Consider the following 25,346-nt stretch of genomic DNA (forward strand, 5'->3'; position numbering starts at 1 on the left):
AAGGTTTGTTTTACCCCACCACGTTCAACCATTGGGCGGGGAACACCCTCCCTACTGCTTGTGACTTGTTACCATGAGCCAAGAGCAGGTCTAAATGGAAGTTGCCTTGGTGACACTTCAACCTGAGAATCTCAGTGCTGAGCTGGTGCAGAATTTTGGGGCTGGGGGGGAGGAGGAGAAACCGCAACATAAACACAGCTTCATGGGCTGTCCTTTCTTTTTCTGCCTGCAGTATGAAGCCTACTTTGTTAGATACAGTCACACCGTGAACATGGGGAGTCTTGTAGCACAGACAGTAGCTCCATCGGCGAGAGTCAGCCCCTGCCCTCAGCCATCACAGCTGGGCTACCATTACTGGTGGTGTTGGGATGCTAGTTCTAATTTTAAGCAGGATTGATGCAAATCATTCAATGAGTACCTGCAATAGTTGGTGTGTTTGAGAGTTGTTTGGGGGTTTTTTATCAGTTATTGTTTTAACACTGCACTGTACCCTTCGACAAACCTCCTTATTGTGTGCAGCAATCCTGGGGGTGTGGGTAGTGCTAAGTGCACTGAGAACTGTAACAATAACTGTGTGAGAGTGGCCTGGAGGTTTGGAATTAACCAGGCCATGATGGGACACAATTCTGTTAATCCACTATGTCAATTAGAATAGAAGGTGACTTGGGCCAACCAACTGAAATGCCTTCAGAGAGTGTTTCTCCACCTTGGGAGAATGTGTGATCATCTGAGACCGCGACTTGAGTTCTAGCAGGGATTATCCATTCGGAAAAGACAGTCCATTTTGGAAGTGAAGTGCTGGTGAGTCCAGGAATGATAAAATCACCCTTGGACTTTTTTTGTGTGTGTGTGAACTCCTAGAAGTCATCTATGTTGGTATAAATGAGATCATTTGGCCTAATTAGTTCCAAGCTTAATTAGCAGTAATTATCCCAACATGGGAGTAATACTCGAGTAGGAAGTACTGAGTCCTCGATTAGATAGATCTCTAATTGGTGTTACAATATTGTAATTAAAGCATGCTTGTACGCCTCTGCCTCTGCAAGTGATTTGTTTTATGTCTGATTAAGCAGGGAGTCCGGCAGCCTCAAGGAGGCCAGGACATCACCACTGATTGAAACAGTGTATTATTCTTTGTTATAGGAAAGAAATGATGAATCACATGTACTAGGAAACACTGTGGGCCAAATTAGTCCTTTGAGTAATTGCTACTGGAGTTAGGGAAATTACAACAGGGGTAAATTTGGCCTCAAGTGTATAAGCTCTATCTGTGTATCACACAGTTAAACAAATACTCATTTGAATGTGCAGTCTGGCAATTACACCATCAGACAAATGCAAGTGAGTTAATCTGCATTTGCGATCACTGGATTGCAGGGGTGAGTTTGGCTGCTGGGTTATTAGGTTGCACATTCTGCTCAGATTTTGTGGGAGGTGTTGCCGTACGTCCCGGGATGCAGCTGGCATCGTTTCAGATTGCCACTGCTGGCTGCAGTGTCCTCTCCTTGCCGGGGTGAGACCTGGAAGGTACCGGTAGGGCCACCAGGAGCATCTGGCAACTGTGGGAGATGGACAGATAAAGAGCCCTCTTTTCTTCCAGCAGTGTTACCTTCAGTCTGGCCAGTCTGATCCTCCCTAGCAGAAGAGCCTTCAGAATATCAGGTAAACATGTTTTTTGAAGAAGTTTAAAATGAAGAGAGTGAAATGGGAACTTTCTGAAATTAGTCAGCATCAAAACACGAAAGCTTCCTATGTCTTTTTAAGAAACCACCTCCTTAGGAGTTGGCAAGTGTGCTGCTTTATTACTTATCTGTTCGCTACATGAGTGGGCGACTGTACTTCCTGATTTGGTTCTCCAACATAGAGAGATCATCAGCATAGGTCTGTAGAGGACAGTAACTCCTCGCCTACAGAAAGTAACAAATAGGAATGCATGTATCCTCTGGCTGTCACAAAGGATTTCGAAGCACATTCGAGTCATATCCGAAGTAAAACATCATCTCATTTCCATTTTAAAGCTGCAGAAACTGAGGCACAGATCAGTTACTCCTCTTGCTGCAGCTCATGGAGCTGGTGTACATGGCAGCACCCGGAATGCAGTGCAGGTCTCATCACCTTCTGCTTCACTCACAAAAACATCTTTATTTTCCTGGAGGGAGAGCCCTCTCAGAAAGAAGGAGATGACTTGAGCAAGGAAATAAAGTACACAGAATTCTGTTGAAGCAATATTAGGGATAAGAATTTAAACACCCTGTACACGGGAATTCAAAGCAAGGTTTCCATAGCAGCGTTGCTTGGCCATATTGTATATACACTGTTTTGCATTGTGCTGGTGATGTCAAAGGCATATTCTAATATCTGTGTGTGCAATATGTCTGCATCAGAGTTGCTATGAAACTTAAGGGTGAATTACACCATGGAGGCATATTCTTGTGTGGTGTTGGGAGGAAATAACAGAACTAGGTTTTGCTAGGATTTTTCTCCAGAGATAATTTTTCTTAGAGAATTGCTGATTTGCCAGAATTGTTGCTATTTTCAGGAAAAGTTGACTCCAGTTTTGTGTTTCATCTTGGAAAAAAAAATGGAGAAAAATTTTAAAGCTGTCAGAATGAAGCATTTCAAGAAGGTAAAATGAAACCTTGCATTAAGTTCATTTAGTCATAGTTTCTAGGTAGAAATTTTGAAAACTGCTTTTTCGTTTTTTTTTTTTTTTTTTTTTTAACCTAATCAGAGGTAGAACAGTTATTTGAAATTTCTGAAAATCTTGAAGGAATAAAAAGCTTGTTCTTTCACACTACGTGAGCCAGAACTGTCCTGGGAGTGGCAGGTGACAAGGGAGTGACTGAATCACCCAGCACCGTGTGTGGCTGCCCTGTTGTGTGTTGCAATGGGAGCAGTGGGAGAGGTTTGCCACTGAGTACCTCTCTGACTACCTGGTAAAGGCACGTAGCAAAATATGCCTGCTCAAAAAACTGTTCCAATCTTTCACGAGGCTCAACTGTCTCTAAAAACCCCCAGTATCACCTGGATATCATAAGGTTAAGCCTTTGGACCGGGAGTGTTTTGGGTGGGAGCCACTGTTTCTCACATCGTTAAAGCTCCATTCAGCAGATGATGGGATCTCTGAGGGGGAGCTGCCGCCTCTCCCTGCCCCACACTGGGGATAATGGGACCTGTCCTTCTCACCTCCCTGTGCACGGACAAAGGGAGGGCCTCCCGAGTGGCACCACAGCTCTTCCCTGTGCTCATCCGGCTCTGTCCTTCGCTCCCGGTACTTCATCCAGGCTCTGCAGCTCTCTGGGGAAGCAGGAGGGACCTTGCACCCTGAGCTGGGAAGGAGTGCTTGCACTCATGGAAAAGCCCTGTGAGTTATTTTGGCATCACTCTTCCTGCTGGCAGCAATGTTTCCTCACTGCCAGCATTCCCAAATGTTGGTGTAGCCTGTATGCCAACGTCTCCTTTCTCCCTGCCCCCTCATGTTGCAATTGCTAATTTCTGTGCCTGTGCCTGAAGAGCTGTAGTTTAGACTTGCTTTCCCATGCATTGAAGCCATTCTTGTCTAGGGAAGAAACTGCAAAAGGGGTGTGGGAGAGAGGAAAAAAGAAGAGAGCTGTTTTTTTCCCTATGTGGCAGTGACGAATGCTGGGTATTAGAGAGACAAGCTGACAAACATCTGAATGAGTGGAAGAGACTTCTAACCCAAAGGGAGGAGTTGTGGTTTAGGTTAAAGCCACAAAGGAAGTGAAGGAGGTTACCACTTTCCTGTCTGTGGGCAGGAGGTTCTCCTTGTGCTCGTTTGAAGGCTTAGCTCTAGCTCATCCTTCCCTAGGAACATACTCATCTGTGTACTTCTTGAAAGGCATTCGAGCTGGCGTCTGATCTTGGGAGTGACAAACATCCCCTTTATACTCAGAAATCAGCAGGAGCTGGGAGCTAAAGATCTGGGAATCACAGTCTAATTTATGGAGCCAGATATTTTAAAGTGTCTTGTTAAGCCGTGTGTCTTGTTTGGTGCTAGATCATGTAGTGTTTTTCTCTGTGCTTCTTCCTCTTGCTGATTCCACTTGGAATTTTTGTTGTAAATATCTGTATGTACCTCCAGGGCCTGTTGGCTCCCCACAGGCCTCACTCCTCTCATGTTCCTGAATGATTGGCAAATTGTGTAGCCATCCTGCCTGGATCTAGCAGTCTAGCATGCTGATACAGGATAGATTCCGAATGTCATTGGGTTCCTACCAACATGGCCTGTGATCAGGATTTTCCTTGATATTCTGTGCTTGCTTTACTTTTAATAGTGCAGAGGCTTCAGCTGTATGCAGTTGTAAAGTTTGTTGTCTCAGCTCTGCAGCTCCACTCTTCATGTGTGAGAAGAGAGTGAGTGGTTAACCCTGGTGTGCTGCAGAAGGCACGCTAGGAGGGAGATGAAAGAATATGGAATTGCTCTTACCAGAGTGTGAGCCTTCTCCTGAGTCAGAGGAGCACGCAAGCCGGCTGTCTTAAGCCGAGCTATCAACTGGTGACTGCACAGTTAGAACCACTGTCAGTGACAGTGACTTTAGTATGTGCTGCCAGTGCCTTCTGATTACTGTGCACTGCTGTACATGAAAAGAGCATCTGAAAGGTGCTCCCTGAAGAGCCGTTCTGTGGTCTCTAACCTTCCATTAACAGCTCACCTCAGACCCTAACCCTGGCCTTGGGATGCAGCAGAGTTATTTCATTTACCAGGTGTGAAAATCATATTTTGCCATGTGAGGATGATTGCTCTCTCAGGTGTGTTACAGCAACTGGGGTTTCTTTTTTTGTTTGTTTGGGTTTTTTAATGCTTTGTTAAAACTACAAGATATCATTAAAGATTTATATGTGGCAAATGTGTCCTTTTTTGCAGAGTGTTTCCTCTTAGAGACCTTCACGGTATTGATTTCAAGTAGATTTTCTTCTGTTTTAAAACATTTCCTTTGCCTATGGATTTTCAGCATTACTCACTGGAGCTGTGTGCAGTACATTCCCCAGACTGTACTATCAAGCCAGAGTCCCTTACTGCTGCTCTTCAGGGACCACTTCTGAAGCTGGAAAGACCATTCATTTGCTGTGTTCACTCAGTCCTGAGTAACTGTCCAGCATTACATCCTTATTACTCCAGGATGTATGCTGTCATCTAACTAAGCCATGGGTCTGCTTTCACTGTATGCCAGAGGATCCCACGCCTAATCTGGCAAGAGCCTTGGGCTGGCCCTTCCTTGGACTGAGAGATGTTTGTTTGGATGTTTCTGATGTAAAGGGAAAACAAGCTGTACTACGGGGAGATGAAGAAACCGGAGTGGTAAGCAGCTGCTATTCTAAGGTCAGTTGGTTTTGGTGTCAGCATTTCATTTCTCAAACTCATCCTGGTGGCCACTAGAGTGGGGAATGGGGATTTCTTTTTGGAGAGGGCAGAGGACTCAGCAGGGAGGCTGAGATCCTAGAGGAGAGAGGTACCACTGCCCTTTCAAAGAGCAGGCTGATGACCACCAGCCATTTCTGTGCCCGAGGATGAGGCCCTGGGGTCCCTGCTGCTGCTGGTGGCTGAAACAGCTCACTGACAGCCAGCTCTTGGTGTGGTTCAGCCATCTTTTGGTGGATCATATCTGTAAGTTGTTGAAAACTTGGATTCAGACCTTAAAGCATCTGGATTATGGAATTTGGCTTTGTTTACTGTAGTGTTATAGCCTTAGGGCCACAGAAAGTGCAGCTTTATTGAAATCATTGGAGTTGTGCTTGCTTATGGCAGCAGGGAGCTGGGGACGCATTTTTTTGGAACGTGTTGCCAGGAGCATAAACCCTTTTCTTTGGGAGATGCTTTGTAAGGATGACTCAAGTAAATGCCCAGGAAACATTGTCCTAATGGAAACAAGACGTTTAAGCGATCAGGTCTCAGAACAACTCTTATTTCTTCCCCACACTTGTGACTTTCAGAATCCATCATCCTAAGGCTCAGTCCTTCTTCCTTCCTCATTATCATCTTAGTTTTGAACGTCATATACACCACCAAGAGCAGGAACACCATGAGGGACACATCAGTCTCTGCACATGGGGGAAATAGGAACTTGGAAGAGGAAGCCAGTTGACTTGTGTGGGATCCAGGCAGGCTGAAGTTGTGTCACTGGACAAAGCAGCAGCAATCTGTTATCAAATGCTAAAGTGGAAGGTATCTGTGCTTCAGCATTTAAATGTTTACAGGAGATTCTTGCTACACTCTTTGATGCTGGATACTCATATAAAAGCAATTACTGAAAATACAAGTGACTTCTAAGGACACTGTACACAGTATTACCTGCATTTCTTGCATGCTGGATGGACTGCTGGCATTCATTTTGTCTTGGTTTGACAGAGAGGGCTGGCAAAAGATGCAGGCAGTGTGTAGGAACAGCCCGTGTTGTAAGCAAGTCAAGGCACAGGGAGTGTCCCATCAGAGTTACCTTACCAAGGCAGGTCCCTTGTGCAGCACCGGCTCACATGTTAAATGAATGCTCTGAAATAAAAAGATATAGATGGAAAGAAGCATGCTATCCTAGGTGTCTCTCAGAACCTGCAAGGCAGCTATTGTCAGCAGATGTATTCCTGCTAGGGAATAGCCCAGCATGATTTAAAATAAGCTGGCAGATTTTGTGCTCAGATGGACTGGGAACATTCATACAGTCTGTTATTGCAGTTCGGCTGTGAGAGGCCAGCACCATTAGCGGAGAGGGACTAGCAAAATGTTTGGGCAGAAGTATGTCCAGTCGTGACATCTGTTGCTAAAGTGGTCCACTGTTTGCACCATAGAAGTGCATAAGTAAAAATGGAGAAGAACAAGAGTGTTTATATAGCTAAGCCAAAACTCCCGAGTGCCCTCTAATAATGAAGTGTCCTGGTTTTGTTGGTGTTGTCCTCCATCATCTAAGGCCTTGCAGATCTGAAAGCTGATGATTACTGTAAAAGAAAGTTAGCACCATACTAATGGTAAGCCAGTGTCTAATCTAAAGAGCAAGTGGGGAAATCTGCTTGTTTTCTTTGGAGGTATCTCTCTATTTTATGTAATTTTGGTACAACACCTGTAAATCAGTGACTGGTACTTTTGAAATGTATTTCTTTCATCAAAAGCTATTTGAAACAACAGGTTGCACCTATCCATTCAGTCTAAGCTCCCCTGACATTTTTAAATGACAGATAATGAAAACTGTCTTCATTATAACTCAAGCAATTTCATCAGACTGTCACCAGCAAACAATGGCAAACTAAAGACTGAACAACCCTCAACTCTACTCTCCTAGGTAGCTGTGCTAGAGTACGTGGTGTCTTTTCTGCTTCTAGGAAATATAAGAGGTGATTTGTCAGCTGGGAAAGGTTCTGCGATGAGAGGCACTTGAGGTCAACAGGAACATGTTAAAATCTGTCTGGGAGCCAGTGGTCAGATGGCATAAAAATGGAGCACAAATGTGAGAATGATCGTGAGTGAGAGACATGGCTTATCTAACTGAGTGCTGAATTCTGCACTGCCTTCACTTTATGAATGGATTTAAAGCATGGTGCCAAACAGACCATATTGCAGTTGTCTAATCCTTAGGTGACAGAGGCAGGCATGATTGTAGGCAGAGCTGCATCCAAGAGGACTCATCAGAACAACCCAGTCAGCCTGGCATTATTGCTACCTGATCTATGGGCATCGGTCCAGGCCCTGGATCTGAACTGCCGCAGGGAAACCTGGTTGAAGGAGCAGCTGTTGAGGTACGGCACTGGCTTATCTTCCCCTGCCTGTCTCTCCCCAGCCAACATTGCTGCAGGCTTGCCTGGGCTGAGGATCAGTCACCCAGGTCTTTCCCCCCTTGCCCCACCCCCCACTCCCCAAATTTACAGACTTAACCAAGCTACCCCCCACAGTTAGATTAAAGGGAGAGTGAGAGCAGAAGGGGCATTTCACAATAAAACGTAATTTCTACAAGATGGCCACAGTATGGGAGAGGCTGGCACCAGGGAGTGAATTATAGGGGGCCGGAGCAGAGAGAGGCTGTGGCAGAAAGAGGGCTGTTATTGGAGGACACAGGGAGCAAAGTGACGGAGACAGAGGGTGTAGAGAAATAGTTGGAAATGGCTGCAGTGGTGTGATTTGGAAGGAAAATCAGTCACTACTTCAGTCACCAGTGGCGATTAGTTTAGAGAGCTGAGTAGTAAATTACAGGCAGGTTAGAACTCCAAGAACATCCGTGACCCTGTGAAACGCTGGAGAGAGAAAAGTTGCAGTAACAGTGAGTAAGACTCAGATCTCATCTAACTGAGCATGAGTATCTCAAGGTGAAATAACAGAAGGAGAGGAGGCGGGAATATTGATTTCTGCCTCGCAAAACAGACAACAACGCCTACTTTTTCATAGCAAGAATTTAACCATTCGCTTTAATGGGCCAGTCTGCGGCACAGTGAGGGCTTGGTTTCTTTGTGCACAGTCCAGAGGGGAATTCATGCTGAAGTTGTTTTTATTTTTTGGTAGCCTTGAAGGAGAGACATGAGCAAAATGTTACCCTCAAATAACTCTGTGCTGACTGTAGGGGCAGCATGAGTGGAATCTGTCCATGTTGCTGGCCTTTTGTGCAGCAGGCGGGTACCCTGAGCAGCTGGATGCCGGAGGAGCAGCGCTGGAAGGCACAAAAAGCCCGTTATGCCAAGAGAGCTGTTGTATGTGTTGGCGACAGATGACTTCTTCTGTCTGTCTGAGGGCAGGCTTAGCCTCCTATTTATCCTGTGAGAAGGATGCTTCTAATGAGAGGTGCTTTCTTCATCTGCTCATGGCTTTCTCAGAAATGTTGCTTTGGGAATGAAATTTTGTTTGCTTGGTTTTACACCATGAAGGTGCACACATATGCCCCAGTGCTGTGGGCAGGCAGCACAGAGAACGTGGCTGTGAGGCTGTGCAAGGGGGCGTGGTGGCTTGCACCAGGCTCAGCAGGTGGCTGAAGGGAAGCAGGAGGTGAGGTTGGGAATTTTGTGAGCTGCTGCCATGTCTGTTCTCATTGATGTCAAAGATAGTCATACACATACAAAGGGAATGTAAAGTCATGACTGAGAATCCTAAAAGTCTCAAGGGTCAGACAATTCCACAGACAAATTCTCCTGGCAGCACCACAGCACTCAGTGTGTGTTAGCAGTTCCCTGTAAAGCATGGGGACAGTGTGGTGGAAGCAGTATTCCTGGGCAATCATTGGTTCTGAAGTCTCCTCTATGCCAAAATTTCCCACCTTTGTTTGGTATGAATTCATATTTTTCATGTGTTTCATGAGCATATGCTTCCCCAGATTCTGTTTACCTGATTTCCCTTCTGAATCAGTATCTGTTCTCTCCTGCTTTTTCTTCTCCCTGGTTTGTTTTTTTTTTTTTAATCATGGGAGATAGAGCTGAGCATTTATCACTATGGCTGCATGATATTTGCCTCATACCTGCTTATTGACTTGAGAGATGGCTTTCTAAATAGGGCAAGAGCTTCCTGCAACTGGAATGTTTTAAGACATGGGATTTGTTCATCACAACAGCTTTTGATGTGAGATAATGTCTTCAAGTGGGGCAGATCAACTGTAAGTCTCTCTGGATGTCCAGAAGAATATTTGAACCACAGGCACTGTCCCATGTTCCAGCCCAAACCTGATTGTTTGGGTGTTCATGTGAACAGGAAAACACGACATCAACTGTTTCTCTCTTTTCAGTGCAGACAGGAAAGTGAGAGCAGGGCTTTTCTTGCCCAGATGAATTTGCCATCATCTGCACACTGTTGCCTTGGGGTGATGTGCAGCCTGTGCTGGTCCGATCCATCAGCCAGTCTCCTTCCCAACCCAGCTCTGTGCCCTGTGCAGCCAGGCGGGCAGTAGTCATTGCTGTAGGTGACCTACTGGTCGTTTTTCACCAGCAGTGGGGACAGAGGTGGGGTTTGTAAATATGTGTGTTTTGGGGGCATGTGTGTGACTGTATGTGGATATTGACATTGATAAGTATAGAGAGGCATTTCCCTCCTCTGGGAGGCTGTGAAGTCCCACCCATGATGGGGTGCAGAGGGACTGTTCACCCAAAGCATGTTAAAAATGTTCTCTCGTGGTTTGCAAGACAGAGGCTCAGCAAAACTGAGGAGACTAGGGTTAATGTCTAATACTAAAAGACGCTGAACAAGAAAGAAAGCCACAACAATCTCTCCCCCTCCCCCAGGCCTGATTTCCTAATCTTTTAGGAATGATTTACAATAAATAAAAGACTTTCTGAGAGAAGGTTTTTTTTTCCAAGTTAACAATGGATGTCAAACTACCCCTCCCTGTGGTCCTTTCCCATTTCTTTCACACTGTCCAGCTTTAGACTTCATCCTGCAGGAAGATTCATGAAGGCAACTCCCCTGTGCCCATGCAGAGAGATCACGGCGGTATGCAAACCATAATCACCTGGATTCCTTACAGAAATGGGTTGTTTCCTTTCGAGAAGGCTCATTAGAGCATGCAGCAGCGTAAAACTCAAAGCTTGTAAGAAAATGGTTTCACAGAGCCTGATCTCTCTTGTCCCACAGCTCCTCTGATCATTTACACTGGAGCACAAAAGAGGGCAAAAAAACCCCAAACCTAAGGCAAACAAACAAAGCAAAACATCCTCCTAATGGTGTGTCTTCTTCATTTCCAACTGTGATGGTGTTTTACACCCACTTTGTGCAGGTGTACACGAATGCAGGTCGGGAAGCAGTGTAGAGAGCAAAGCTCTTAAGGAGTTAGTGGAGCTTCCCTGCTGGAAGGTTATAATCGCACTGAAAGAGGGAAATCTTGCCTCGGCAGACAGGAAATATGTGATGCAATTTCAGGACAGAGTTGCTAGAGATAGAATAGCCGTAAACTGAAAAAAGAAATAAATTGTAGGGAACACTTTACATGGCCCAAATGTGCCATATCAAAGCTAATAGAAGGGGATCCCACGACCACAGAAGCAGCAGTGTACTGGCTACAGGGTGCATGGTGTTGGCATCCTTTACGTGCAAGAAGTGTGTGCCCCTGATCCTGGGTATAGGGACTGTTGGCCGATTCTCCTTACTACTGACAGCTTTCCTTGAGGCAAGGTTTTTAAGCATTATTGGCTGAAAAGGCCCAATCTGCTGTTGCATTTGAGGTGAAACTGTTTCATGTGGAACGACTGTGTGGTTGGAGAAGGCTCCACTTCAGAGAGTCGATGGTCAGGAGCAGGGTGTGACTTCAGAAGAGGGTAATGTCTCCAGCCTTCACATGCTAAGGATCCATGTCTCCATCTTCCCTCAGTCCCATCTTCAAAAGTTCCCGTTTCTCAGATATTTCCACCTCCTCCGGTTGTGCCAGTTCAGCCACTTGTGGGGATGAAATCTACATCAGAACTAGTCTGGTGTTAAGGATTTGTTCTTGTTGGTAGGGCTTTTAAAAAAAGAAAGTTGGATAGTTTAAACAGCTCACCTATGAGTGTAGCTACATAAATAGTTTAACTGGCACAAGTGAGCGGCAATAACTGAGAGAGCATGGCAGGATCCTCTAAAACTGGGTCTGCTGCAGATGGAACAGTGAAACAGAGCCACAGCCCTACACGCTCTCAATGTTATTTGCATGAGTAGCTCCATTGTGCTTCAGTGGGACTCTACTTACACATGTAAAATTAAGTGTTTGCGGGGCCAGGCCCTTGAAGAGAATAAAAGCCACGATCAGGGTGTGCCATGCTCTGAACCATGTACAGAAAGTGTCATGCAAATGTATTTTGCTGGCTGGGCTATCTTGTCTGATCTGTCTGCTCCGAAGAGCCGGAGCTCCCGTGGCAACTTTCCTTAGGCTTGGTTTGCTCTAATGGAAGAGAGCCCTGCTTTTGAATAGACAGGCTGATCTCCTGCCCTTGCTGCAGACAGGGAGTTGTGAGGAAAGCGTACACAGTGTGGTGAGAGCTGTAATGCTTCCAAGATGTTCTTGGAATTGCCAGAGTGCTCTAAAGAGCCGGGACAGTGGGCTTCTCTGGGGCAGCTTTTATGAGCTTGGCCAAGGGAGGGCAAGGCCGCAACACAGGGGGCTGTTCTCGAGGCTGGTGGTGACGGTCCCACTATCTGGGGCTCTGCTACCTGAAATCCTGGCTTACAACCTGTCTTCGCAGCTAGGATCGTTTTGGAGCCTGTTGTCAGTTCCCGTGGTAAAACCCTTCAAGGACAGCCTTGGGAATTCACTGCTGTGGTGGATTCCCAAAGGTGGTGGGTGAAGTAGCAACTTAACTCTTGAGAGTGAAGCAAAGCACCTTGATCGCTTCTCTCCGGAGCCCCAAAGAGAGGAAGGAAGAGACTTAAAGCCGTTGGAGGGGAGAGGCTTGGTGTGGTTATTTGAGACCGCTGCCTGCAGAGTTGCACAGTCATTTATAACTGTTTGAAATGTGGGGGGATGGGGTCGGGGGGATGGGAGAGGAGTCGGAGGAACCACAGCATCTGCAAACTCGTAGCATTTTGTGCTTGTTTTCCCCGGTCTGACTCCTAAAGGGACAAGACAACGAAGTACTGGGTCAGAGGAGGGGGGAGAACAAAAAGGCAGTTCACTACCTCGTATTTTTTCGCTGCTGTTGCATGTGTCGGGATTGAGGCACAGGGTGGGATTTTCAGGGGTACCTTTGGAAAACGGATGCTGGGTGCCTGGCTTCCTTAGGCTCCACAGAAAAATCCCAGCCTCTACTGCCCAGGGCAAACAACTTCCTTTTAAGCAAACCACGATGGGTTCCTGGGGTAGGTGAGAGTGGGACTGGATCTTCTGTCGGAAGCATTGTGAAGTACATTCTCTTCCTTACACCATGCTGGGCTGCCTGGCCAGCATGGTGGGGGATGCTTGAAGGACAGGGGGAATTGTAGGTGTTGCATTAAAAAAGACCCGCATCAATGTAAAAATGGGCAAGGTTTAAACATCAGGTAAAGGAGCGTGTGGAACCGACGGCAGAAAAGGTGGTGGTTCCAGTTCCACCGACACTTCAGCCGTAGAAGGTGCTGGCCGCGATCACTGGAAAGATGCAGGTGGGGCTGGCGCCAGTGGGTGGAAAGACTTGTCAGAGACCAGAGATTTTCACCTTCGGGTCGTGTATCCTGGGAACTTGTAGCCCCAGGGACTTGTCAAGAAAGGGTGTCAGTGGGCTGAAAGTCTGTCCAGCGGGAACCGCTTCGGGTCTGTGGTCTGCAAATCAGAAGGGACTGAAACCCCACTGTTAAGAAGTTCCTTCCCCTGAAGGAACAGTATCTATTTGGGGTAAGAGGTGATAATTAGCTACTGTTGCAGTGCCCAGGAAACTGTAAAGAGTTCTTTAACAGTGTTTGCAAGTGGGCAGGGACAAGGGGAGGAGAAGAGAGGGACAAAAGGAGAAAAAGGGATTGAGGGCTGAGCAAAGAGAGGAGGTGGTTTTATCTGCCAAGAGCAACGCCCAGCATGAATGTTGCGCTAAAAGGGTCTTCTTCCAAAGACTTGAGTTACTTAAAAGTGGGAGTTGGACAAGATGGGAGTTGGACAAAGAATGGGTCGTTTGAGGATAAAGGGGGAGGGAGGACACTGCATTTCTGTTCACTGATGTTGTATTGGCTAAACAGGTTATTCAGGCAGCGCGGATAAGCAAAACTGATCCGCTGACTTTCTCTGTTCGGCTGCATCGATGTGCCACCGGTGGTTTGGAAACCTCTTCCTCACAGCCACGAGATCGCCCATTTTAAGAACATTTTGTGGAGGTGAAGGAGAAGGATTAGTGGATGTTGAAAGCCGTCTTTTCTCAGAGTAAGTCTCAGACTGAATAGGGCGGGGGATTGCCACAAATCTTCAAAACTCTTCACTGCCAGTTTGAAACCAAACTACATTGATGTCTAATCCCCCAAATACGGAGTATTTGTCCAGGATGGGGCCCTTGGGCATTTTTAGGAGTTGATAGGTTGTGTCTGTTTGCCATTACTGCCTGGTCCCTCCCTGTTCAGTTCCAAGCTGCTGCTTATCCCGGCGCTTTCTCCCACCCGAAGAAAGCCCTCAGGTCACTCGGCGGGAGGGCAGTCGGGGTGCTCAGCCCCCGGGGAGGAGGGACGCGCTCCTCCTCCACAAGATCTCCCCCGCTCTCATCCCGCCTTCCTCAGAAACATGTGGAAGGGACATGTGCCAGCGGCCCGAACCACTCCACGATAGTCCAGCGGCTCCCCCGGGCCGTGCCACCGGGCGGGCGGGCGATTCCCGGTGCCCGCCTCGGGCGCGTGGAATCCCTCTCGCGGCGGGGCAGCGAGGCTGAGGCGGGGGTACTATGGCACCGGCAGCGGGGTGGGCCTGGGCAGGCCGGTGCCGAGGAGGGCGGGAAGGGCACCAGCTCGGGGCCGTGCGGCGCCATCCCACATCCCGTGTACAGCATCCCACATCCCCCCGGGGGACCGCGCGCGCAGCCCCTCAGGGGCCCCGCGCGCCGTTTCCGTTAAGGGGGTGCCGCCGTTGGGGGGGCGGGCCCCCCGCGCGCGCCGCCTCGGGGGGAGCGCGAGGGCCCCTCCCCGGCCCCACCGGGGCCGCCTCCCCTGCGGTACCGGGCGGGCACCGGGAGCACGGGGAGCCTCTTCATCGCCTCCCGGGGAACCGGGGAAGTGAGGGCGACTCTCGGCGCCCGACTCCGCGGAAGGGAGTTTGAGGCGGGGGGGGGCGGGGGGGCGCGGGGGAGGCGGCCCCTTTAAGAAGAGCCCGGGGCGCGCGGTCTCTTTAAAAGGGGAGGAGGGGGCGTGGCCGCCGCGGGGTGGGGGCCGGACTATGTTAATTAAGGGGCGGGACCGCGAGGCCGAGGGGAGCCTGTCTCTTTAAGAGCCCGGCTGGTACCACCGTGCGGCGAAGGGGGAAGGGACGTAGTCCCCTCCCTCCGGCTGAGGAGAGGAGAGGCAGGGCGGGGGGGCCGGGCGAGACCACTGCGCGGCGCGGGGAGCGAGAGGCGGTCCCGCCGCTGGCCGAGTGAGTAGCGGACGGTACCATTGCCGGGGCGGGGCGCGCGCGACGGGCGGTACCATTCCTCTCTCCGCGGGTTGCGGGACGCGGCGGGAGGGGGGGTGCGGGGGGGGGGTAGAACTGGTGTGGGGAAAAGGCGGGGGGGGGGAAGCGGGCGGGGGGAGCGGGCTCGAGGGGCTGCGCTGGGCGGTACCATGTGCGCGGGGAGCGGGGGGGGAGGCGCCGGCGGACAATGGAGCCTGTGTGTGTGTGCGGGAGGGGGACGGAGCCGCCGCGCCGCCCCCGCCGGCCCCGGGCTGAGCGCGGTGAGTGCGGGGCGGGCACCGGGCACCGGCACTCGCACCGCCCGCCCCAAGTTCTGGAGTTGGGGGGGCCCCGGGGTGCCCCGAAGGGGCGGCGAGGGGAGCTCAGGGGTTGCAGGGGGTGCCTGGGGGGCTGTGATCCGTGGAGGGATGTGTGGGGAGTAGGGGATGCTCCGGGAGCTGTGCTCCATGGAATGTGTGGGGAGCAGGGGATGCCTGGGGGATGTGCTCCATGGAGGAATGTGTTGGGAGCAGGGGATGCTCCAGGAGCTGTGCTCCATGGAGGGCTGTGTGGATAGCAGGGGATGTGCTCCACGGAGGGCTGTGTGGGGAGCCGGGGATGCTCCGGGAGCTGTGCTCCATCGAGGGATGTGTGGGGCATGGGGGATACTCTGGGAGCCGTGCTCCTTGGGATGCCTGGGGTGCTTTGGGGTGCACTGGGAGCCCTGGAGGTTGTGCTGTATGGAGCGGCACATGGAATGCTTTGCCTCGCGTTGTGGTGCACGGGATGCCCCGGGGGCTGTGATATATGGAGGAATGTATGGGATGCCATAGGGAATGTGCTGGGAGGAGGGATGTGTGGGCTGTCCTGGGTCTCAGTGTGGTGCATGGGATGCTCCAAGAGCTGTGCTTGGTGGAGGGATGTGTGGGATGCTTGGTGGTGCGGGGGATGCGCTGGGGCTCTCTGCTGTGGGAAGGCGTGTGTGGGGTACTCTGGGTTGTGCTGGGGGCACTGGGTCTGTGCTGTGTGGAGGGCTGTGGGGTGCAGCACTGTGGTGATCTGTGCTGCCCTGAGGTGTGTGGAAGTGCCTTTGGAAGTGCTGTGGAAGAGGACAGTGCTGGGTGGACTAAGGAGGTGGTTATGAGATTCCGATCTCAGTGAGGGGCTGGGACATAGGATGGGAGGAGCTGTTGGGTTGGGAGTGAAGACTGTCCTAGGAGAAAGAAGCTGGTGTGAAAGTGGGGTGGGAGCTGCATGTGTGAACTCTGGTTGAGCTGAAGTGAGGGGCTGGGGCACAGAGATCCACAGCAGGGATGCAGGGAGTGGGATACAAGGTGAAACATGAAGTGAGAGGGTGGGAGGTGGTGTATAGGATGTTAGATCACCTGGGACATGCTGTGAGGAAAGGATGGGGGGCTGTGGTGCAGGAAGTACTGAAATATGTGTGTCTGCAAGAAAAAATGTGGAGAGCTGGGTGAAGAAATGAGGATGAGGTTTGCTGGTGAGAATGATACATGGAGGGAAGCATGTGAGGAGTTGCAACTTGAGTCATTGTAAGAAAGAGATATGGGAGTGGGATTGTGGTGTGGGGAAGCATTGGAAGCCAGAATATGGGGTAGGAAGTGCTTTCAGCGTGAGGGAGGTGGTGCACACGGTCATGAGGGAAATTGTAGGGCTCCAGAGTTGGGAAGCAGTGTAGATAGATCAGGGGAGCAGGAATCCAGGGAAGCTAAGCGTGTAGTATCAAACTGGTAGGTGGGATAGTTGTGCAAGAGGAGTTTGTAGGGTACTAAGAGTGTGGGAGGGGATCTCGTATATAGGGATTTTGGGGAAGAACAGTATCTGACAAGGCAGTTTATTTGGAAGGATTCCTACTAGGTAGAGGAGAGGCTCTGTGTGTGTATGCATGAGAAGGAGTCTGTGCTCTGGCTGACTGCAAAGGGGGATGAGAGGCTAAATCTGTAGAAACACTGCAAATTTCATGAGGTTAAGGATTGGATGATGAGAAAAAAAATGAACAGTGGAGACCCCAAATGCTTAGGGAAATGGTGGGAGAAGGTGGATGCATGCAGGCAGCAAGGCTCCACTTCTAGGGTGAGAGAGAGAACCCTGTTTCTCTGTGTTGTCCAGCTTCCTGTCCCCAAGTTCTCTGTGTAGGTGATGGGTCTAAAAAGGTCTCTGAAGATGGAGTATTTGGGATGTGGAAGGTGGATGTTACTCAGGGAGAGTAGACAAAGCATGAGGAGACAGATGGGAAGAATCTGATGTGACAGTCCATTGTGGGTTGCTATTTGGGTGTAAAATATTAAGGTGGGATGATTACATGATTAGTGGTTTAATAGTAAACTACATGAGAAATAAAAAAATTGTCATGCAGCAGAGAAAGTAAGAAAGTATGAAATGAGTGTCAGCTGGGAGCTGGTTGTGGAGTGATTCAAAGGCCACCAAGGTGAAAGGGAAGATGCTTTTATTCTTCAGATGCCAAACCTAACATGGACTCTGAAGTTGGTCTGGAAATAACCATGAACCTCACTTTTGCGAGAGGAACATCAAGTCTGGTAGCCCTTACCTGTTTAAAGTAACACCTTCTCCTTGGTCTGGGCAGGGAAGAAAGGCTTGTGCCAAGTCAAGTGTGTCTCCTTAAGCCTCCCTGTTGGTGACTGGTTGCTCTTGTGTCAAAAAGGAAGCGGGGGAGACAGCTCTCTCAGTTTTTAGGGGTTCCAGTAACATTTTTATTTTCTTTGAAAGTATTTTGTCCTTGATTTCTCTATGAAAAGCCCACACAGACATAGGATGCTCTGAAGCATCCTTAAATGTATCAAGCTTTAAAAGAATGAGGAAAAAAAAGTGATGTAGATTTTTTTTCTTCTGTTTCATTGGATTATTTGATCAGTGATTGCTTGAGATATTACAGATACAAACGTTGGAAAGCTAGGCAAGGCATTATATGAAATCAAATAAAAGGGTATGGAATGAAAGAATTAACATACCTAAACAGCTTTATTCCCACTTCTTTTTGTTTACCTCTCTCCTGCTTCTTCCTATGAGGTCTGTAATGGCCAATTTCTGGCTGAAGTGGGGTGTTACAGGTGTGGAACTGGGGAAATTGAACAGGGGCACACACACAGAGTGGTTTTGTGTCCGTCCTACTGCAGAGGAGCTGTGCTTGCAGGAGTGCTCACGCCTGCATCCCATGGGACAGGGATCTGCTTTCTTACCTGAACTACGGGGGTTGTTTTCCTGAGGTTTTATAGCCATTTTGGACAAGTTGGCATGATGGTGTGGGTTTTTTTCTTTTAACAGTGATCTCCAAAGAGATTATTTTTAATGAATGTGTCCTTTTTTTCTTACTCAGTGCATAAAAATGGCTCAAGGGCTCATATTCTTTCCCTGTCTCCCTTGCTGGCCTCTCCTCAAACAACAAAAGAAAGGCATCTTTCTTTTTTTGACTTGGAGTTAGCAACGATGTTAGTTTTGGGATTTTGGAATTTTCTCAGTGGGACGAGTGCGGTTTTGTTTTGGTTTTTTGTTTTATGTTTTTTTTTTTTAAATCTGTTTTTTTTGGGTCGGGATTTTATTGTGGAGAAGGGTCTGGGGATCTTGGGTCTCACTGCACTTGTGTGAACTCTTAACACCTTAATTGAAGGGGTGGAGATGCTGAATCACTAACAAAGACCTCCTTTATCCAAAATGTTAATCAATCATTGACGTTAAATAAGTGTGAACAAAACCAAGCAAAAAAAAAACCCCACCCTAAACAAGTTTTTGTGTAAGTCCCCCTCCCATTCAGCTGCTCATCTTTGGTCAGGTTAACGTGATAAATTCTTTTGGGGGCGTATTTTGTGTCTGTGCACTTGGTTTTTGCAATGTTTGGTAAATGTCTGTTTATGACTTCCCGGTGTAGTTTTCCCAATACAGATTATTTAGCTCCTAGATATCTAAAGATGTTCTGGGAGAAATTGTGATTTGCTCTGGTGTGGGGGAGTAGCTGGACTATGATGGTACTGTTGTGACCATCTTTTTGTAGGCTAGGGTTTTTTTTTTTCTTGTTTGTTTTGGGGAGGTATTTTGCTTTTCTCTCTTGTGATCAGTTAATTTGTTTATTGGTCAACACAATCTTCTAAGCTAGGCAGGACCTGAATTTTAATGTGAAAGAAAATAAATAGGTTTCTGTTCATACAACCAGAAACTTTGTAGATCTCTTCTGTATATTATGAATACAAAGGGTGTGTGGACTCTTTCTTCCCTGTGATTTTCCCCTCCTTCCCCCCATCTTGCATTTCATCTTTACAGTTCATGTGCTTGGATTGTTTTCAGTTAGGGTTAGTCCACAGCCAGAGAAACTGCATTTGTCACCAAATATCCAAATATAGAAACCGAGGCAACTATAAGCCACAAGGCTAAAATATTCGTATACGACAGCTTTTCTGAGCAGTTTATATGTTTGATGTGGATAAGAATGGAGTACCTTTGATCCATATTTCCCTGCTATTCAAAGAGTTGCTACACTGCAGCACACTGACTTCCCATACCTGTTTCTACATATTTCTTTCTAGATGTTGTTTTTTCCTCTGAGTTCTTGACATGCTGTGTCAATTCCCTTGCCTTACAAACTGTGCCTATGGCTTAGGAATTTTGCTGGTCTTTTATAAATTCAATAGGAAAAATACCCAAACCCCAAAAAGCAACAACTTTATCCTGTGAAGCAATTACACTCAAGTGAGTATTCAAACTAATTCCTATCTTAAATGTGAGCTGTGCTACCTTGCAGGGCTTCATCTCTTCTGCTTTGTAGAAGTTTGTCAGAATTTCTTCACAGCAATGCAGGCAGCCTTCATAAAATCCTTCTAACTAGTTTGCATGGCCTTGGACTTCACAGAAATCTCTGTGCCTCACTGAGGTCTGTGGTCTGTTTACATAGATATGAAGTCCTTTAACCCAGCAAGTTTTGCCGTGGGCTTGGATTTCCTGCTTACAAGCTCTGCTGGAGTCCCTCTAGTCTTCCTGCTGGCAAAATAAAGGTGTTAACTCAGGTTTTCAGAGCAATTTGTGAATGGAAGGAGATTTCGTTGCTGAATTTTTGTTCAAGCACTGCTCTGCCTATTGAATTTAAAAGAGCTTTCCCCTACGTACCCTTACTTGTCTGTTAGGGGTTTTTTTTACTGCTTTAAAAGTTTGTTTTGGAGCTTGACCTCCTTTGTAGTAGGGACTATACAAGTCCAGAGGAACAGGAACTTTATTCGTAATTAGGAAGTCCAGATAATCTTGAAGAACTTGAACAAAAAACAATCGATCTGTTGGGAAATTTCTGAAGGGTTGCCTTTAAGACCATGCAGGCTCACAAACGCTGGTTAGCAACAATAGGTGACATTTTAATGTGCTGAATCCAAGTGAGCTGTTCCAGTGTTGACTTTTGATTTATATTTTTGAAGAAGCAGGGGTGTGCTTTGTCACTGCACCCTTACCTGCGGGCCGAGCTGCCCTCTGTTCCTATTCCTGTGAGCACTTCCTTCAGTGCTAGAGCTGGGTTTTGAGGAGTCCTTGGTGCTCATCTGTTTTGACTCTGCACCACCCCGCTGTGTGTACTGGTGCTGCTGTTGGAGCAGCTGGATGCTGGAATGGATCAGGGAGCTGATCTGGATTAGCAGTAGCCTGGCAAAGAAATGATGATACTTAGCCTGCATCAGTTTGCCAAATTGGTTCACTGTTTGGCCATGGGCACATCAGACAGTGTGGTGCAGGGGTGGGAGTAAATATTGGTAGCAGCAGTTCTTTGAGTTGGCATTGCTGCCAAAAGGAATGCTCATCTAACTATACCCCAAAGAGTCTGCTAAACTTGCTAAATGTTTTTTACACCTGTTTGTTACAGCTTCCCTTGCTTGAGAACAGTTCCTCCAGCTTACCTTGTTCTTTTTGCCAAAAATCATCTCTGAACGTATATGCAAGGTATCAAAAGAGAAGCCCTCTTTAAGAAGCTTTAAGCAGGGCCAACAGAAGAGTGTGGTGGTTTAGCTATGGAAGAGTTTCTGCTGCTTCAAGACTTTCTGATGATACAGAACATGTACTGTAAATTGACGATAGACTATTTAGTATGGTTGCAATTAAGCAGTGAAACTCATGCTGTGAGAATCTTGCTGAGGAGCAAGAATTCAACAAGAGTTAAAAAGCATCAGATGTCTTTAAGAATATGAAGAATATTCAATTATCGTAATCAGTGACAGTAGAAATTTTGGAAGAGGTATTAAGCCTGTGGTCTAAACCTTCTTTTTTATTCTGCTCGAGCAGTTGTGCCTCTATATTGGGAAAGGGAAGGATGGAATAGCCTGTTGTGCCTGGGTTAGCTGCAGGGTTCTCACACTCCTCTCTGGAAACTTGATTGAGAACCCCAATGTATGAGATGTGCCATAGGCTTCTAGTTGGATCCTGGTGAACCATCCTGAAATCTGGTCTGAGTTCCTAAACTATGGCTATCGTGAACTGCTGCTTCACAACTTTTTACATTTTCTTTATTCCTACTTCTGTGGGTTGTTCTTACCTACTCTTTTGCAGAGTTGAATCTGAGCGCTCTGATTTCGATCTACTTTGACAACACCAATTTAATTTATTTTAAATACTGTTATGAAATTGCAGTTAACTATATCTGAAGAATGAATGTTATCTCTTTAGAGAGATCCCTTTTTTTCAGACAGACCTAAAAGCAGAAGTGAGATTTTCCTTGTTTGGCCTCCAAGAAGATGCTTGTGAATAGGGAAGGGAGATGGACAGTGGAACTGTAAGGTGGTTGGCCTGTTTGTTTTTTAAAGCAGAGGCAGAATCAATGAAATCCTTTTGAAGGAAGGAAAAAGGAAAGTGCCTTTTACCACTGCCATGATTTCTTTCAACAAAGAAAGATGGAGCTCTGAGATTTCACTGAAAATTGGGTGCTGTAGTCTTGAAAACAATGCTGGTTTTAAGTGCTCCTTAGTGGTACAGTCGATTGCATAAAGAGTGGATGATATACGCAATAATTTAGCTGCATATGGAATTGAGGGAGAGCTTGCTGTTTTCTGTATTGAGTTCAGAGCAGTTGTTGTTCAGGCACAGATAGCCACACAGCTGCCTGTTCAACTCCTAGCATTAGCAATTGCTCTGAGCTGGGTGTCTTGTTTTCATAGCTGTTTGGCCTCTTAAGAAAGCAGTGCCACTGTGTTTTTCCTTGTTTGCTTTCTGGAGGGGCTCTGTCTGCATAGTAGCAGAGCAAGAGAGCTTTAAATTACTGACCCACCTTGTCACTGGATGGTCTCCGTGTGCCTGTGGTTGTCCTCTCTGCCTTCTGAACAAAGGGTGTAGATACCTGTTTTACCTTATCAGTGGGGTGGCTGGGGCCCAAGGGCTCTTTTAAAACTGGGGTTGCTTGGATTTGGTGGCAAACTTCAGAGCAGAGCTTGGCTCTTAACGTGCCTGTGATTTATCTACTCGACCGCGTTACTTACGCTCTACAAATTGCTTTAAGTCTGTGAGTCTGCCTGTGTATGTTGTGTCAAGCTATCTTTGCCACCTTTGCAGTGTGTACAGAGTTGTGAAGACCTGAACAAAAATTCTGGTTTAGTGGTTCACTGATAAAAACACTGGGTAAGATCAAGCAGTGCAGACCATTTTTCAGGTTGCTCAGAGCTCTGCTTTCTGCATTTTGCTAAACTGACTTCTTCAGGTGTCTTGATATCACTGTTCCACTGCCTGTGAAATGGCAGTGTTTCATCTATGTACCAATCTGGATTTGTTTGAGGATTGATTAGAAATGTATTTGCAGTGTAATACGAAACCAAGCTGTAGCCTGTTGAGGTGAGCAGCCACAGCCTCCACAGAGAGAGCTGGTACAATGGACAGTTGAGGCAGTCCTATGTATGGAGAAACTCTTTTCAGGACTTCTGCTAGTGGAGTGGAAGTTTTTCTTCCACATTTTATATGTATGCATGAGAAAGGAGTAAAGAACCTCAGGTCAAAATGATTTGACAGCTTGTTAGCAAGAAAATTCTTTATTCTACCTCTTCAAAATAATAATTTTATATATATATGCATATTTACAAAAAAAAAATTTAACCTTCTTGTGGTTGGTGGATAGAAGGCTGAAACTTTCAGGCAAATAGCCACCATCCAGCAGAAATGCTTCTGAATGCTTTAGTGAAAGCCAGCTTTGATTTGACAGTTATGAGGCTTTGAAAATAGTGCTGTGTTTATACAGCACAGTAAATACTTTGAAGTGCGTTAGGCTGTGCTGTACATGCGTGGCTAACTACAGGAATATTAAATGCCTACATCTTGTGTTGAGTGAGGGAGGATCCTGCAGCAATTGGAATTGCATGCTCCTCGTACTTTTATAAGATCGTGTCAAAGCAGTAGATTTGATAATAGACCTGATTATACAATTGCTTAATTTCTTGTCAAAATAACACTTTTACATGCAGTGTTCTGAGATCTTTGAGGTGACCTCATGTTATTTATCAAATGTCAGTTTTTCATCCTAGCAGCTTTGATATAATCATGTAGCATCGTGGAGTACTGTGTACACACAGTTTTTGCTCGCTGGAGTTCTTTGAAGTGCCTTATTCCTTAGAAGAGTCAGTGCTGTGTGGAAGATCCTACATTTAATGACTGGGAAGCCAGTATGGAACCACTGCACTATGTCACCGAGGGTCATGCTGCATCTCACATGCCTAATGTGGTTCTAAAAGCAAAGAAATGAGAGGTTCAGTGCACCAGGAACAAGCATGCCCTGGCACACGTTTCACCCAGCAGTAAGCTGCAGGGGATGTAGTAACTCTTCAGCTCTGCTCCCTTGGGAATGGCAGCTTTCTGGTGTTGAGCTCCCCAGGTGCTTGAGAACAGCAGGAGGGCTTGTGTAAAAGAGCAAAGCAGAGGGATGGCTGGTGGTGACAGTCCTGAATGAAAACTGGTCTGGCAGACACTGCTGGAAGGTAGTGATGCTCAGGGGAGCCTTGGAAAAGTGCTCATTTGGGATGAGAGAGACCAGGGAGCTGTAAAGGTGAAGGTTAACGTGAAGGAAGGTGTATGGCTCGCCCCCAGCAGTTCCGACTGGCATCCTGTGTCGTGTCCCCTTGCAGCAGAGTGGGGAATTACTGCTTGCTGTAGTGCTGGGTTTTCCTCAGAGGAGCTCTGTCCTGTATTGACCCATCCCAGGCCCACTTAGCTTATGAAAACTGACAAGATTGCAGCCCAAGGAGTTACGCCTGAGGATTGCTTCTTATCTTTCATTCTGGAAGCCTGTTGAAGGGATGCTGAAAGGGAAGGAAAAAGCACTTGGGGTTTTCTTTCTGTGCTGAACTGATAGGTGACTTGTTTCTCCCAAGCCTTTTCTTTAAGCAGTGTGGTGTTAATATTTGAAGAACAAACTGCTGTCTCCTTGGTCCTGTCTCCCCATCCAGTATTTCAGCATATCTTCTCCCAGCCCCTTTCAACAGATCAGTTTCTAGGGAATGGGCTGCTGGCAAGCTCAATACAGGTGTCTTTTACCTGTGGGTGTTCATGCTGATGTCCTTACTTAAGTTTTTGAAAAAGTAAACCCAGAGAAGTAAGGGGAAAGAGATTGCCTGTGGCTTTTCCTAACTCCTGAAAAGTAAATGAAGTTTTGACAGAAGCCAAAGCTATGAAAGCAGCCCATGGAAAACTATCATTACCCACTAGACTCCTGTGTGCAATGCTGACTGCTGAGGCTATTAACTGCTAACATGATATGGAAAGCTGCAAAAGCCTGTCAAGTATTAGAGAAATACTGTTAAAATGCTTCTTGAAAAATCCCTTATTGCTCGAGCATTTGATCTTTATTGGTGTTAACAATAGCTGGAACTCCATGGCAGCTGGGCTGCTGCTCAGGTAAGTGACGGTCCACGTAAGGTGCTCCAAACTCCACTTGTAAAGTACATAGACTGCTCCCAGCACTGCTAACAGAGGTGGAGCTGAAGTGATGTTGGCAGCTGCACTGGAGTGCGCCAGGGCTGAGCTGAGGTCAGTGCGATGTCGTGACAGGGTGCGCGACGGTGTCCCCGATGCCCCAGCAGCGGCCTGGCTGACCTGCACCTGCCAATGCCACTACTGCTGGTGAAGCTGAAGTGGCAGGAACACTGAGGGGAAGCATTCATAATGTTCCTGTACAGAAGCAGATAGTTGCAGCTTAGGCTTTGAGGGGTTTTTAGAAGAATTTTTCTTTTGGCTTTTTCCCCAGACTGATTTCTGGAACTGTGTCAGAATCTGCCAAGAGCTTGTTCCAGTCCCAAGTGAACCAAGTAGTTCAAGTGTTTTTTACATAATAGCAGATGGGAAATTGAAAAGCTCTCTGTGTTTGTCTGTGTATACCTTGAATTTGATCACCTG

At 47.2% G+C, this 25,346-nt stretch overlaps 1 protein-coding gene across 5 annotated transcripts in view; it reads left to right on the forward strand.

Annotated features, from left to right (window-relative positions):
- BCL9 (BCL9 transcription coactivator) overlaps positions 1 to 25,346 on the forward strand; it is a 57,682-nt gene that overhangs the window by 12,869 nt on the left and 19,467 nt on the right. The window contains exon 1 of one of the 5 annotated variants that reach the window (XM_082277587.1): positions 14,919 to 14,960. The exons of the other annotated variants lie outside the window; for them this stretch is intronic. The gene's annotated coding sequence lies outside the window, so the exon portion shown is untranslated. Of the gene's footprint in view, positions 1 to 14,918; positions 14,961 to 25,346 lie in introns of those variants that run through there. 5 annotated transcript variants of the gene reach the window in all.

This window comes from Coloeus monedula, assembly GCF_965178545.1.
Source record: "Coloeus monedula genome assembly, chromosome: 3".
Lineage (NCBI taxonomy): Eukaryota > Metazoa > Chordata > Aves > Passeriformes > Corvidae > Coloeus > Coloeus monedula.